This window comes from Leptonychotes weddellii, chromosome 6 (assembly GCF_054177405.1).
Source record: "Leptonychotes weddellii isolate Sample4059 chromosome 6, ASM5417740v2, whole genome shotgun sequence".
Lineage (NCBI taxonomy): Eukaryota > Metazoa > Chordata > Mammalia > Carnivora > Phocidae > Leptonychotes > Leptonychotes weddellii.
The window spans coordinates 29224971-29239587 of NC_138374.1; the positions used below are offsets into that span (position 1 = coordinate 29224971).

General features: G+C 37.5%; 1 long non-coding RNA gene across 1 annotated transcript; it reads right to left on the reverse strand.

The window, feature by feature from the left end:
* Positions 1-12547: 12547 nt before the first annotated feature.
* On the reverse strand, positions 12548-14554 carry LOC115941705 (uncharacterized). The gene is made up of 3 exons (XR_004076437.2): positions 14491-14554; positions 13889-14070; positions 12548-13350 (listed from the first exon to the last, which is right to left on the reverse strand). It is a non-coding gene; the product is annotated as an uncharacterized LOC115941705 (long non-coding RNA).
* Positions 14555-14617: the final 63 nt, after the last annotated feature.

The window sequence follows — 14617 nt, forward strand, 5'->3', positions numbered from 1 at the left end:
CCACCACTGAGAAAATGCATTAGTCAGTTCTTACCCAAGGGAGAAGGTACAGGAAGATGGAGACAAAGGTTTCATTAAGGAAACAAAAGAAGATATTTCATAAGAGTTAACATAAAGGTGTCATTCTTACTGTTGACTCTTTTGTTTCAAGTCTTTGTGTCGGTGGGAGCCAGAAGATTTTAAAGTGTAGGGAAGGAAAAGACTTTGCCCTTTTCCTTAAAGCAAATCTACTCTTTTTAATTAACTTCCTGGCTGTTATCTCTTTACTTCACACCAGGAACTTTGTAATACCCCATTATCACACCATCTTGAGGAAACAGATATTGCCCTCCTGAACTCTGGTGAGAAGCCTAACAGCTCAGGACTGACTACTCAAAGGAAGTTTTTGCATAGACCCTCCTCCCAGTAAGGCTAAAGGAAACGAATTTTTAAAACTCTCTAGGACTTGACAAGCCATTTTCCATGTAGGTAATTTTCATTGTCCATATTTGTGTTTCTCTGAAATACAATTGGTAGGAACTCCATTTAAAATGCTAGAATATCCAATATGTGTTTAGAAAGAGAGAGAAGGGGGGGAGAGGGAGAAATACTGGAGAAGAACTGAGAATTCAAATAAAATTAAATATATTCAGTGATAGATAGCCTTAGTAAGTTACTACTTTTATATACCTAAACCTGCTAAAGATTGCTCTGGTTTGCAATACCTAAACAACAATAAACTTACATTAGGATTAAAAAAAAATGGGGGGGTTGTGGAATGGATACTCAAATAACTTAATTTACACATAATATTTTTGTGAATTCTCTGATATTTATACAACTGTCACTCCAGTACGGAAATTTTAAATTTGTTTGGGTTTTGGCATCAGACTGCTAAGAGTAATCAAATAGATAATGGTTTTTTGGTGTTATTTTTAGGGTGCCGCTGTCAATACAAAATGAACAAACCTTTTAGAATTTCTAAAAGAAAAAAAGAGTTTTATTCAAGGGAACACACTCTTCACAGGGAAGAAAGTGCTCCAGAGAATGAATGGTTTTTGCAGGCTTAGGTCCTTTTTTACAATTTTTTTTTTTTTAATTTCCAATTGGTTTTATTTCCCTTTTTTTAATTAACATATAATGTATTATTTATTTCAGGGGTACAGGTCTGTGATTCATCAGTCTTACCAACACCCAGCCCTCACCACAACACATACCCTCCCCAATGTCCATCACCCAGCTATCCCATCCCCTTACCCCCCTCCCCACCAGCAAACCTCAGTTTGATTCCTGAGATTAAGAGTCTCTTATGGTTTGTCTCCCTCTCTGGTTTCGTCTTGTTTCATTTTTTCCTCTCTTCACCTATGATCCTCTGCCTTGTTTCTTAAATCCCACATATCAGTGAGGTCATACGATAATTGTCTTTCTCTGATTGACTTATTTCGCTTAGCATAATACCCTCTAGTTCTATCCACATCGTTGCAAATGGCAAGATTTCATTCCTTTTGATGACTGCATAATATTCCATTGTATATATATATCACATCTTCTTTATCCATTCATCTGTCAGTGGACATATGGGTTCTTTCCATAGTTTGGCTATTGTGTACATGGCTGCTATAAACATTGGGGTGCACGTGCCCATTTGGATCACGACATTTGTATCTTTGGGGGAAATACCCAGTAGTGCAATTACTGGGTCGTAGCTCTATTTTCAACTTTTTGAGGAACCTCCATACTGTTTTCCAGAATGAATGCACCAATTTGCATTCCCACCAACAGTGTAGGAGGGTTCCCCTTTCTCTGCATCCTCACATCTGTTATTTCCTGACTTTTTAATTTTAGCCATTCTGACTGGTGTGAGGTGGTATCTCATTGAGGTTTTGATTTGGATTTCCCTGATGCTGAGTGATGTTGAGCACTTTTTCATGTGTCTATTGTCCATTTGGATGTCTTCTTTGCAGAAATGTCTGTTCATGTCTTCTGCCCATTTCTTGATTGGATTATTTGTTCTTTGGGTGTTGAGTTTGATAAGTTCTTTACAGATTTTGGATACTAGCCCTTTATCTGATATGTCATTTGCAAATATCTTTTCCCATTCTGTCAGTTGTCTTTTGGTTTTGTTGACTGTTTCCTTTGCTGTGCAAAAGCTTTTTATCTTGATGAAGTCCCAATAGTTCATTTTTGCTTTTGTTTCCCTTGTCTTTGGAGACATGTGTAGCAAGCAGTTGCTGCGGCTGAGGTTGAAGAAATTGCTGCCTGTGTTCTCCACAAGGATTTTGATGGATTCCTGTCTCACATTTAGGTCTTTCATCCATTTTGAGTCTATTTTTGTATATGATGTAAGGAAATGGTGCAGTTTCATTCTTCTGCATGTGGCTATCCAATTTTCCCAACACCATTTGTTGAAGAGACTGTCTTTTTTCCATTGGACATTCTTTCCTGCTTTGTCAAAGATTAGTTGACCATAGAATTGAAGATCCATTTCTAGGCTCTCTATTCTGTTCCATTGATCTATGTGTCTGTTTTTGTGCCAGTACCATACTGTCTTGATGAACACAGCTTTGTAATAGAGCTTGAAGTCCGGAATTGTGATGCCACCAGCTTTGCTTTTCTTTTTTAACATTCCTTTGGCTATTTGGGGTCTTTTCTGGCTCCATACAAATTTTAGGATTATTTGTTCCATTTCTGTGAAAAAAGTTGATAGTATTTTGATAGAGATTGCATTGAATGTGTAGATTGCTCTAGGTAACATAGACATTTTAACAATATTTGTTCTTGGGATCCATGAGCATGGAACATTTTTCCTTTTCTTTGTGTCTTCCTCAATTTCTTTCATCAGTATTCTATAGTTTTCTGAGTACAGATCCTTTGCCTCTTTGGTTAGATTTATTCCTAGGTATCTTATGGTTTGGGTGCAATTGTAAATGGGACCGACTCCTTAATTTTTCTTTCTTCTCTCTTGTTGTTGGTGTATAGAAATGCAACTGATTTCTGTGCATTGATTTTGTATCTTGCCACTTTACTGAATTCCTGTATGAGCAACTTGTAAAAGCTTAAAAGATTATAGATTAACATATAGGCAGGAATCATGAGTTTTAACAAGGAATGCAGAGGGTAGGAGTGTTGATCAATATCTTAAGGACAAGACAGTTTTCCTTTAGGCTATTTATTCATTTACAAAGCAGGTGTACAATGTATGCTTGGTGGGCCATAAGTCAGACTTTTGATTTAAACAAAGTTTATGTACACTCATACTGACTTAGAAAGAAATCTAAGATCTTATGGCTTCCTGTATATATCAAGCCTTGGAGAGTTTTGCTCTCATCACTGCTAAGAGAGACCCAATCAAAATAAAAATATGTTTACCACGTGGCTGCTAATATCTTAGATTTCCTTAACTATGAGTGGGGACAAGTTATTTTATTCCACAATTAGTTGTAAATAGCCATGAGAAAAGTAACAACAGATTCTAGGTTTAAAATAGAAGGAAATGCCTGCATTTAAATGAATTATAAATATTGATATTGAGAGGTACCTGGGTGACTCAGTTGGTTAAGTGTCTGACTCTTGATTTCAGCTCAGGCCATGATCTCAGTGTTGTGAGATCAAGCCCCGCATCAGGCTCCATGCTAGGCATGGAGCCTGCTTAAGATTCTCTCTCTCTCCCTCTCCCTCTCCCCTCCACCCTTCTAAAAAACAAATATTGACATTGAATATAAATATCAATTTGACCAATAAATGGTGAAAGAGGGGGTAGAGAGATTGCATTCTCCCCACAACACATTTTGAATCCTCCTTATGGCTGATTGACTAGTGAGAGAATCTTTCCACAAAGAAATGGGTATTAATTAAAAATATGAAGTACAAATTGCATACAGTTAACCAGAGGAAGTTTCTAAACAACTTGCACATAGGAGGTAGAGATCTTGAATCATCTCCAGAATGAATTCTGACTACAATTCTGAGATATGGAGAGGAAATTTCTAGAAGGTAAATGTAAATGGAGGCTTCATCTTTTGGAGGTTGTCTAGGCCCATTGATACAAGGGTTTCTCTTGGTTAAACAAGTCCCTTTTTCCCCCTTAAATAATAAGAAAATTCAATGAACCAAAACTATTACTCAAATCTAAAGGTCAGGAAACATTGTGAGTACAAGTGTGATCACATCTCCAGATGTTGGAGCTCCATGTTTTGCCCAAACAAATCCCACCATTTGACTGGATTTGTTGGACTAAGCACTATAGGGGACAAATTGGCAGCCCATCAACTTTTGAACCTGAACTGGGCCATAATTTATTGTGGAAACACTGTTGAAGGAATTTCACATTTCTTGGAAGCTTCCTGGATTATAAACTCTGAACTAGAGCTAGCAGTGAGAGTGATCAGACAAAATTTAAAAGGTCATGCTCCCAGAGAAGTGGAACCACCTTCCAAACGAGCTAAGAGGCCCCTGCCCTATTCTTACATCTTACAGGGACCCATAAACCAGAAACCCAAAATTATGAACTTAGTGAAAATCACACGGACACTTCTGTCACTCAGGAGACCAGTGCTCAGTGATGGCACTGGACAACTCACAATGTTACACATTTGCTGCTGTGATTCACACAGTTCAGGCCCCAGAAAAAAAGCTCTGCATATCTCTTGCCTTGCGTCCATGAAGAAAAGATGACTGTTCCAAATGAAGAATTGAAGACTGAGGCACTGCTGATATCAGAGATGGGCATTGTTTCAGAGTGTGGGGAGAATTTGAGTTAGAGAAATAATTAGGAAAAAAAATTAAATCATCATATCTTTCCTCTCAAATTAAAAAACTGCAGTAGAGTTTTTGAATAATGAAATATTTGCCAATAGAGCAAAGCGTCCATTTTCTTGAACTCCTTATATCCACCATTCAAAATTTAGCACAGTTTTTTACAACAGTTGCACATGGCAGCTGAGGAACAATTTGTGATATTAAACAGTTATATCCTAAATTTGTACACATGTAAGTCTAGATATAACATATATGAGACACAGCACCTGTTCTTCTCATTGACAACTACAATTATAAATAGTTTCAGGTTTATAAAAATATTTAACAAGACCTAATTAAGCTTTTAAAAACTGAGTTAAAATTTTCAACTACATTTAAATAAATTTAAATTTTGATATTCATTATTATTTATGCTTTGCCTTGCCTTTAAATTTGGCAGGTAATTTTTAATATATTAGAAGAAAAATAATTTCTTGAAGACACTGAATTTCAAAGATTTTTACATTTACTTAAATTGATATACTTTGCACAACAAGATATTCAAATTTTATATATATTTTTTGTGGCAGTTGTAAAAGTTGGCCTCAAATTTTTTGATATATCTCCCATAGAGAGATAGGGGGTCCATATACTCTCTGGATGGGCTTATAACTGCTTTAACCAACAGAGTACAGTGGAAGTGACACTATGTGCCTTCTTTTTCTTTTAAGATTTACATATTTATTTTAGAAAGAGAAAGAGTATGGGGGGGAGGGGCAGAGGGTAAGAGAGAATTCTGAAGCAGATTCCCTGCTGAGTGCAGAGCTGTGCACAGGGACCCCGAGATCTTGACTGGAGCCGAAATCAAGAGTCGGCCACTTAACCAACTGAGCCACCCAGATGCCCCTGTTCTAACTATATTTAAAGTTATCATGTGAATTGGTCTTTAAGAGTTCTAATTAGTATGTAAGTAAAAGTAAGCCACTAAAATATGTTACGATTTAAATAGCTGGTGTCTTTTTTTTTTTTTTTTGGAAGGCCATGCTAATTTTATTAATCTATATAATACATAAAGTGTAAGTCTAGAATTTAAAATCACAAACTTTTCTAGAAATCAGTAAGAAAATACAAATAACCTACATTAATCAGGACAGGAACCCAATTCAATTATCTTAAACAAGAAAGGGACTTTATTGGCTCTCAAAACTTTAAAGTTCAGAAGCAGGGCAGGCTTTAGGCACAGCTGGATCTAGGGCCTCCAGAAAAATGACAACAGAACTTAGTTCTCATTGCTTTCTGCTAGCCTCTGAGTTTCTCCTCAGACTCTGCACGTGGTAAAAATTCAGGCTTACATAGTCCTTAGTTTGTGGGATCTCTGCAGAAGCTTCTTACCAATATTCCCTATAGAAGTTCTGTTGAAAGCTCTTTTTAGCCTGCCTTGAATTACATGCCCATTCTTTCACCACTGTGGCTAAGGAGCTGCAGGACTCAGGAAGACCTGAGTCATAAGCACTGTACTACTAATTAGACATTGACTACCATTCCTCAATAGAAACTCATTTGTAGGGGCACCTGAGTGGCTCAGATGGCTAAGCGTCTGCCTTTGGCTCAGGTCACGATCCCGGGGTCCTAGGATCGAGCCCTGCATTGGGCTCCTGGCTCAGCGGGGAGCCTACTTCTCCCTTTCCCTCTGCCTCTCCCTCTGCTCATGCTCTCTGTATCTCTGTGTCTCAAATGAATTAATTTTTTAAAAATCTTTAAAAAAAAAAAACTCATTTGTGATGCTATCTTTTTCTTTAATATAAGAGGGGGGTATCTACTTCTTTTCTTTTCTTCCCCCCTCCCCCTTTTCTACCTCATTTCATCCTCTGGAGACTGTTCTGTAGTCCCATCTTTTCTCCAGTCTGACTCTGTAAGTTTTACTCTAGGCAGAGGCTGCTAATTGCTGACCACTATCCATTCTTCCTTCTCTCTCAGATACACAGAGCCTGTTTTTTGCTGAGCACAAGGTAGCCAAAAGATGATATTTCCCAGCCTCCTTTGCAGCTAGGTGGGGATATGCATACAGTTCTGACCAATGAGATATACATTAAAGAACAGATGGGACTTTGGGGGAAATCTCTTGGGAAATGAATGCTATTCCTCTTTTTCCTCCCTTCTCCATCCTGCTGCTTAAATTCTGAGTGAGATGGCTGAAGCTTGAGCTGTCATTTTAGAATATGAGAAGACATATTCATCATCTAAGCCATAGGGAATGGGTTCCCCATGATAAATAAGAATTCTGTTACCAGGGTATGGGGAAAGAGATGCTGAACAAAAAACAACATATATCCACACATAACCCAATAGAAAAGCTATTGTAGGTAATGGATATGAACAAACAAACAATCCTAATAAAACTATAGATGGCCAATAAACATGAAAATAACTTCAACCTCACCATTAATCAGGGAAATGCAAGATGATTCTTTTTTTTTCTTTCTTGCCCATCAAATAAAAATTATCAAATGTAGGTAAGGCTTGTGGGGAAATGAGCACTTTCCATACACTTGCTGAAAGTAGAAAGTTATGCAGACCTTTGGGAAAGCTAAGATGGGTCTATCAGAAAGCACATCCTTTGACCCAACAATCTACCTTATACAACTCCATCCAAAGAAGTTCACACACATGCCCACAAATATATGAAAAAAGATGTTTACTTTGGCAATTTAATAGCAAGAGAAAAAATAATAGTTAAATATTGGGTTTTTCATAGTAATGAATCCTATTTTTAAGAATGAAGGGGGGAAATAGGAGGAGGAGACGAACCATGAGAGACTATGGACTCTGAAAAACAAACTGAGGGTTCTAGAGTGGAGGGGGGTGGGAGGATGGGTTAGCCTGGTGATGGGTATTAAAGAGGGCACGTTCTGCATGGAGCACTGGGTGTTATATGCAAACAATGAATCATGGAACACTACATCAAAAACTAATGATGTAATGTATGGTGATTAACATAACATAAAAAAAAGCAAGCTGTGGAACAGTACATAAAAATGATCCTATTTATATAAAAATAGTATTTATATGTGTATGTATATTCATATGGAAATGTATGGAAAGGGACTAAATGGATGTACATAAAACTGTCGGCGGTGGAATGTAATTGGAAGCACTGGAGAAAAGTGTCTCTCTTTGCTCTTATATGAGTGTATCACTTAAGTTTTGTACAATGAGATGGTAGTCATTTATAATTTCATAATTAAAAAAAGAAAAACAGGCAAATGCAATTCACAATAGGAAATGCAAAAGGACAATAAACATATGAAAAGATGTCCCCCCCTTATCAGTAATCAAAGAAAAGAAAGATAAGCTTTGTCTATCTGAGTGGTACAATTATTTAAGGATTCAGGATTGGTGGGAGTGTAGGCAAACAGTCACTCTATTGATGGGGCTGTACGTTAGCATCATCTTTTTGGTGATATTTCTCAAAATGTTAAATGTGCACATTCTGTCATGCAATAAATCTATTTCTAGCTATTTATACTATAGAAATACCCACATAGGCAGCAAAATATATCTGAAAGGATGTTAACTATGCCTTTATCTATAATAAAAAATTGGAAAGAACCTAATTATCCATCAATAAGGGGTTGGTTAAATAAATTATAGTATATTCATGCAATGGAATAGTACATACCCATAATCAGCAATGTCTCTCTACATCAAAGTGGATTGGAAGGCAAGTTTCAGTGCAGTGAAAACAGTTGGTGTCTTTTATAAAATTATTTCTCCTACCTATAAAGGAAGTTCAGAGGTAGGAAGCCCTAGGCAGCCTTGGAGTTTCCATGGCTGTCAGAAATCCAAGTTTCTTCCATTTTGCTACTTACCTTTGTTTAGCATGTCTTCTCATGTTCTAAAATGACAGCTCAAGCTTCAGCCATCTCACTCAGAATTTAAGCAGCAGGATGGAGAAGGGAGGAAAAAGAGGAATAGCATTCATTTCCCAAGAGATTTCCCCCAAAGTCCCATCTGTTCTTTAATGTATATCTCATTGGTCAGAACTGTATGCATATCCCCACCTAGCTGCAAAGGAGGCTGGGAAATATCATCTTTTGGCTACCTTGTGCTCAGCAAAAAACAGGCTCTGTGTATCTGAGAGAGAAGGAAGAATGGATAGTGGTCAGCAATTAGCAGCCTCTGCCTAGAGTAAAACTTACAGAGTCAGACTGGAGAAAAGATGGGACTACAGAACAGTCTCCAGAGGATGAAATGAGGTAGAAAAGGGGGAGGGGGGAAGAAAAGAAAAGAAGTAGATACCCCCCTCTTATATTAAAGAAAAAGATAGCATCACAAATGAGTTTCTATTTAGGAATGGTAATCAATGTCTAATTAGTACAGTGCTTAAGATTAATACAAACAGAAGGTTTTTTCTTAAAGATTTCGAAGTGAAAACATATTTCTTCTCTCTATAATGTGTGCATTGTTTATTAAATGCTGTGAACCACTGTTTGAATTACATAGTTATTTTAATCATGGTTATAATAAAAATTAGTAGTGGTTAAAAAATTGGATCCTGGGGAGAGAAGTGGGAGGGAAGAGGAAATGGTTATGAAAGGACAACAGGAGGGATCTTTGAGGTGATGGAACTGCTCTGTGGTGGTGGACACATGAAACACACATATGATAAAATTGCATAGAACTAAATACAGGCACACACGAATGCATAAAAGTAAAACTGAGAAAATGTGAAGATGGATGGATTGTATCAATGCTAATATTCTGATTGTGTGTACTACAATTTTACCAGGTTTTACCCTTAGAAGGTACACAGGATCTCTCTGTATTATGTCTTACAACTTCATGTGAATCTACACTTATCTCAAAATTAAAATTTTTTTAAAGTATCAGTTGATGAAAATGATACAACAATATTCATAGCTAATTTTTTTAAAAGGAAAAAATTTTAGAAGCTTGCCTTTTTACTCTCTTGATGTCTTTTTATTAAGAGAAGTTCTTGGGGTGCCTGGGTGGCTTAGTCAGTGAAGCGCCCAACTCTTGATCTCAGTTCAGGTCCTGATCTCGGGGTCGTGAGTTCAAGCCCCATGTTGGGCTCCATGCTGGGTGTGGCGCCTACCTAAAAAAAAGTTCTCAATTTTAATGAGATATATTTAATCAATCTTTTTATGATCAGTTATTTTTCTGCCCAGCTTTTTTAAAAAAGATTTATTTATTTATTTGAGAGAGAGAGAAGTAGCGTAGACGAGCAGTGGGAGGGGCAGCGGGAGGGAGAGAATGTCAAGTGGACTCCCCACTGAGCAGGGAACCTGAGGTAGGGCTCCATCTCAGGACCCTGAGATCATGACTGAGCTGAAATCAAGGGTTGGCTGCTTAACCAACTGAGCCAACCAGGTGCCCCTTCTTCTGTCCAGTTTAAGAAATATTTGCCTACCCCAAGATCATAAGAATATTCTCCGATGTTATCTTGTAGCAGTTTTATTGTTTTACTGTCTACAGTCCATATGAAATTAACGTTTGGGTATGTATAGCTAGGAGTCAAGATACACTGTTGTCTGTATGAATATCCAATTGATATCCAGCACAACTTACTGACAAGATTACCCTTCCCTCACTGCACTGTAGTATCATTTTTGTCATAGATCAAGTGACCACATATGTGTAGGTCTGTTTCTGGACTCCGTTCTTTTCCATTGGTCTATCTGTCTATCTTACAGCCAAAGCCATACCATTTTGTTCTAGTAATTATTTAATCTTAATAATAAGTAGGAACAGGCCCTCCAACTTTGTTCTTCTTCAAGATTCTCTTGGCTATTCTTGGTCTTTTGCAATTACATATGACATTTGAAATCAGCTTCTCCATTTTTACCAAAAAATGCTGGGATTTTTACTAGGACTGCAATGAATCTATACATCAATTTGGGAAGAACTGACATGTTTTCACTCATAAGTCTTCCTAGCCATTAATTTTGTGCAGCTCTCCATTTATTTAGGTTTTATTTAATTTCCTCTCAGAAATCATATACAGCTTGATATGCAGAGATCTTGCACTATCATAGATTTATTCCTAGGTATTTAATTTTTTATTATAAATTTTACCATCTAAAACTTTAGGTGATATTTATAATACAATTGAGTTTATATATTGACGCTGTGTTTATCTTTCTCATTGCTCTTATTCCTGCATTTCTGTGCTTCCATCTGGGATCATTTTCCCTTTAGCCTGAATAACTCCCTTTAGCAATTCTTTGTGTGGGTTTGTTGGTGGTGATCTTCTTTCTCAATGCTTGTTTTCTAAACACATTTTTATCTTATCTTCATTTCTGAAGGATATTTTGCTAGGTATAGAATTATAGTGTAACTTCTTCTAAGACCTTACTCAACTTTTTATGGTTTTCTTCATTTCTTTTTTTTTTTTAAGATTGTATTTATTTATTTGAGATACAGTGAGAACAAGCGAGCAAGCATGAGCAGGGGGAGTAGCAAAGGAAGAGGGAGAAGCAGGCTCTCCACTGAGCAAGGAGCCCAACGCGGGGCTTGATCCCAGGACGCTGGGATCAGGACCTGAACCCAAGGCAGATGCTTAACAGACTGAGCCCCCCAGGCGCCCTGGCTTTCCTCATTTCTGTTAAAAAGTCAAGTTCAATGGGGTGTTTAGTTGGTTCAGTGTCTGCCTTCAGCTCAGGTCATTATCTTGGGGTCCTGGGATCAAGTCCCGCGTCGGGCTCCATGCTCAGCGGAGAGTCTGCTTCTCCCTCTCCTTCTCCCTCTGCCCCTTCCCCCGCTCATGCTCTCTCTCTCTCTCAAATAAATAAAATCTTAAAAAAAAAAAGTTCAAGTCTTATTATTCTCTGTTTAAGGTAATGTCTTTTAACATATATTTTTTGTGGATTTTCTCTTTTTCATTCTGCCTTGAGTGTTTTGAAGGAGGAATGCTGCATGTGCAGCTTCACAAGGTGAACTAGTATCAGTCTTCAAGATATGAAGTCTCTCTCTTCCTCCCAGATATCAAAAGCCATCACAGCTTTTCAGCAAAAGTACCTACATGGACTGCCCCTGCCCCCCTTAGAGCAAGTTCTTTTGCTACTCACTGCATGAGCAAGTGGGAGTAAGGCTGAGAGGCAGACTGTCTCTTCTTATAGCAGTACCTCAATCAATAACTCACACGTTGTCCAAGGGCCCTACTGATGTCAATCTTTTTTTTTTTCTGTGTACTTAGAATGTCCCCAAGAGCCACCTGCATTTTTGCATTAAGCCTCTGTTATGCAACTTTTGTCTACCTTCAATCCAATCCCATCTGCTTCCTATTTTTCAAGGATTCTCATAATGCCTGGTCCACCGAGAGCACCCCTTTGTGTTTTTCGATATTAAGGTACATGCATGGATGCATATGAGTTTGTGTACCCATGTAACTTTTTTTGTAATTTTTACACTTGGGAAAGAGGGGAGGATTTGGGAGAGGCTAGAGGCTAGAACTTGCTCTCAGTTGGCCATTCTGATTCAATCTCAGTTAAATTTTTAAGTACATATTGAACTCTTTTAATACCAAACACAGACAGCTGCTTGTATCATATGATCTAATTTGGAAATCTTTGCCTCTGAAGTGATGTCATATTAAGCTATTTCAATTTAAGACATGGTTTCCATGTTAAAACTGGCATCTGCAGGACATGTGTGAATAAATTCCATTCTCCCTCATCAAAATTACCTTTTAGATTTTAATATTAGATCTCAAAAGAATTGAGAGTTCTGTATCATAGATTCCTACAAACATAACAACAGCAACAACAGAAAGAGTATTATTGCTCAACTATAAAAAAAATGAGGGGAAAAGTAACTATTTTAAAAAATTTGTTAAGTGCTAAAGTTAAAAATAAGATAAAGCAATTCAGAAAGATCCTGAGATGTTATTTCCTTGTACTCAACCCTAGAATTACTTCAATCAACAGACTCTTTTGCCAACACTAATAAATTCAGGAATAATTTATCATTGATTTACCTTGATTGTTACAGTGTAAATTCTAAATTTTTAAATCTAAAATAATCTCCAGGTGGTTGTACAATAGAAATTTTATATAAATAAATGCAATCCTGAAATAATATAAACTCTAAATATTCTTGAGTTAAACCCAAAGAGTTCACAAAACAATCTTTTGAAAAATATTTAATGCACATCTAATATGTCCTAGGTACTGTTCTAGGCATGGGACATATCAGTGAACAAAACAGACAAAATCCCCTGGTTTGTGGAGTTTATATCCTAGTCAATATATATAATTTGAATAACTTCAATTTGGCCCTTTCCTGCAGAAATTACTAATAAAGTAGATAAATGTTTTATGCCCAAACACAAATATACATATCTCTTATAGCAGTCCATCATACAATCATATGAAAATATGTTTGACTTCCAGCTATAAAATAAATAAGTCACAGAGACGAAAAGTATAGCATAGGGAATATAGTCAATAATATCGAAGGGGCGCCTGGGTGGTTCAGTTGGTTAAGCGGCTGCCTTCGGCTCAGGTCATGATCCCAAGCTCCTGGGATCGAGCCCGACGTTGGGATCCCTGCTCAGCGGGGAGCCTGCTTCTCCCTCTCCCTCTGCTGCGCCCCCTTCTTGTGCTCGCTCTCTCTCTGTCAAATAAATAAATAAATTCTTTAAAAAAATAATGATAGTATCATAATAATGTCGTTGGGTGACAGATGGTGATTACATTTACCATAGTGAGCATGGGGTAATACCTAGAATTGTTGAATCAATACGCTGTACACCTGAAACATTTATGTTACTCATGCTTCAATAAAAATTAAATCAATAAATATGTTTGAGAACATTTATAACACAGAAATACATTTAGCTACTGACTTTAAAACATTAGAAGTCAATACCTTGTCAGAAAATGTGAGAAAGGTCAAGGGTCCTAAAATTTATCTGCCTAACTTGGAAAAGGAGGTATTGGCTAGATTTTAGGTAAGTATACCAGATTTTAGACAACTCTTAACAGATCTCCATTTATATCTCTGAACTAAGCAACTGAAATAATCCAGATGTCGGACCTGTATGGCCTGAGGAAAACACTGGGTCTAGCGGGAGCAAGATTTTGATTATCCAGAGTTGTACTGTCCAATATGGTAGCTGCTAGTCACATGTAGTTATTCAACTTTGAATTACCTAAAAATTTTAAATTCAGCTCCTTAGTCACAGGAGCCACGTTTCCAGGGCGCAGTAGCCACGTAGAGCCGGTGGCTGCCATATTGAATGGTGTAGACAGAGAACGTTTCCAACACTGCAGGAAGACAGTGCTGCTCCAGAGAATCAGAAGAAAACGCCGCCATTCCTGGGAAAGACCAAAACTTCCCGAAAAGGGTTACAACAGGTGGCGATTATAACGGCAAAAAGATAAGTTTTCTTCTCTATCCCTTGGCTATTTCCATCCCTGCGTCTTATTTTCCCTTCAGCTCCTAGAAAATCTGTCTTCTCCTTTCCTTACTTTCTCTCCCTAGCTTCTCACATTTTTTCCTACCCCATTTCTCACCCCCTTCTCTATTGTCTCTAATAACAACTATGCAGTCCACAGTTAATGACTGCAGCATTTGAGGTTTATATTCTTTTATATTTCTCAACGTTAAAATTTAATCTTTCTCTTTCCAAAAAAATACAATATTTAGAGGGAGTTTTTTTTTTTCTTTTCTTTTCTTTCTTTTTTTTAGGTGTATATGACCTTCTGTGTATTTTCCTCCCCGAGATAATTATCCTTCCTTAGAGTTTCTCACCTTTAGAATCCGGGGTGGAAAAGATAAGCAATTCTCGTTCCAGCCTCTGGGGTTTCCCTCTTGGAGGAAGGGCTCGGTCCTTGGGCCGCTACTCCCGCGCGGCACTCCGCTGCACCGCTCATTCCGC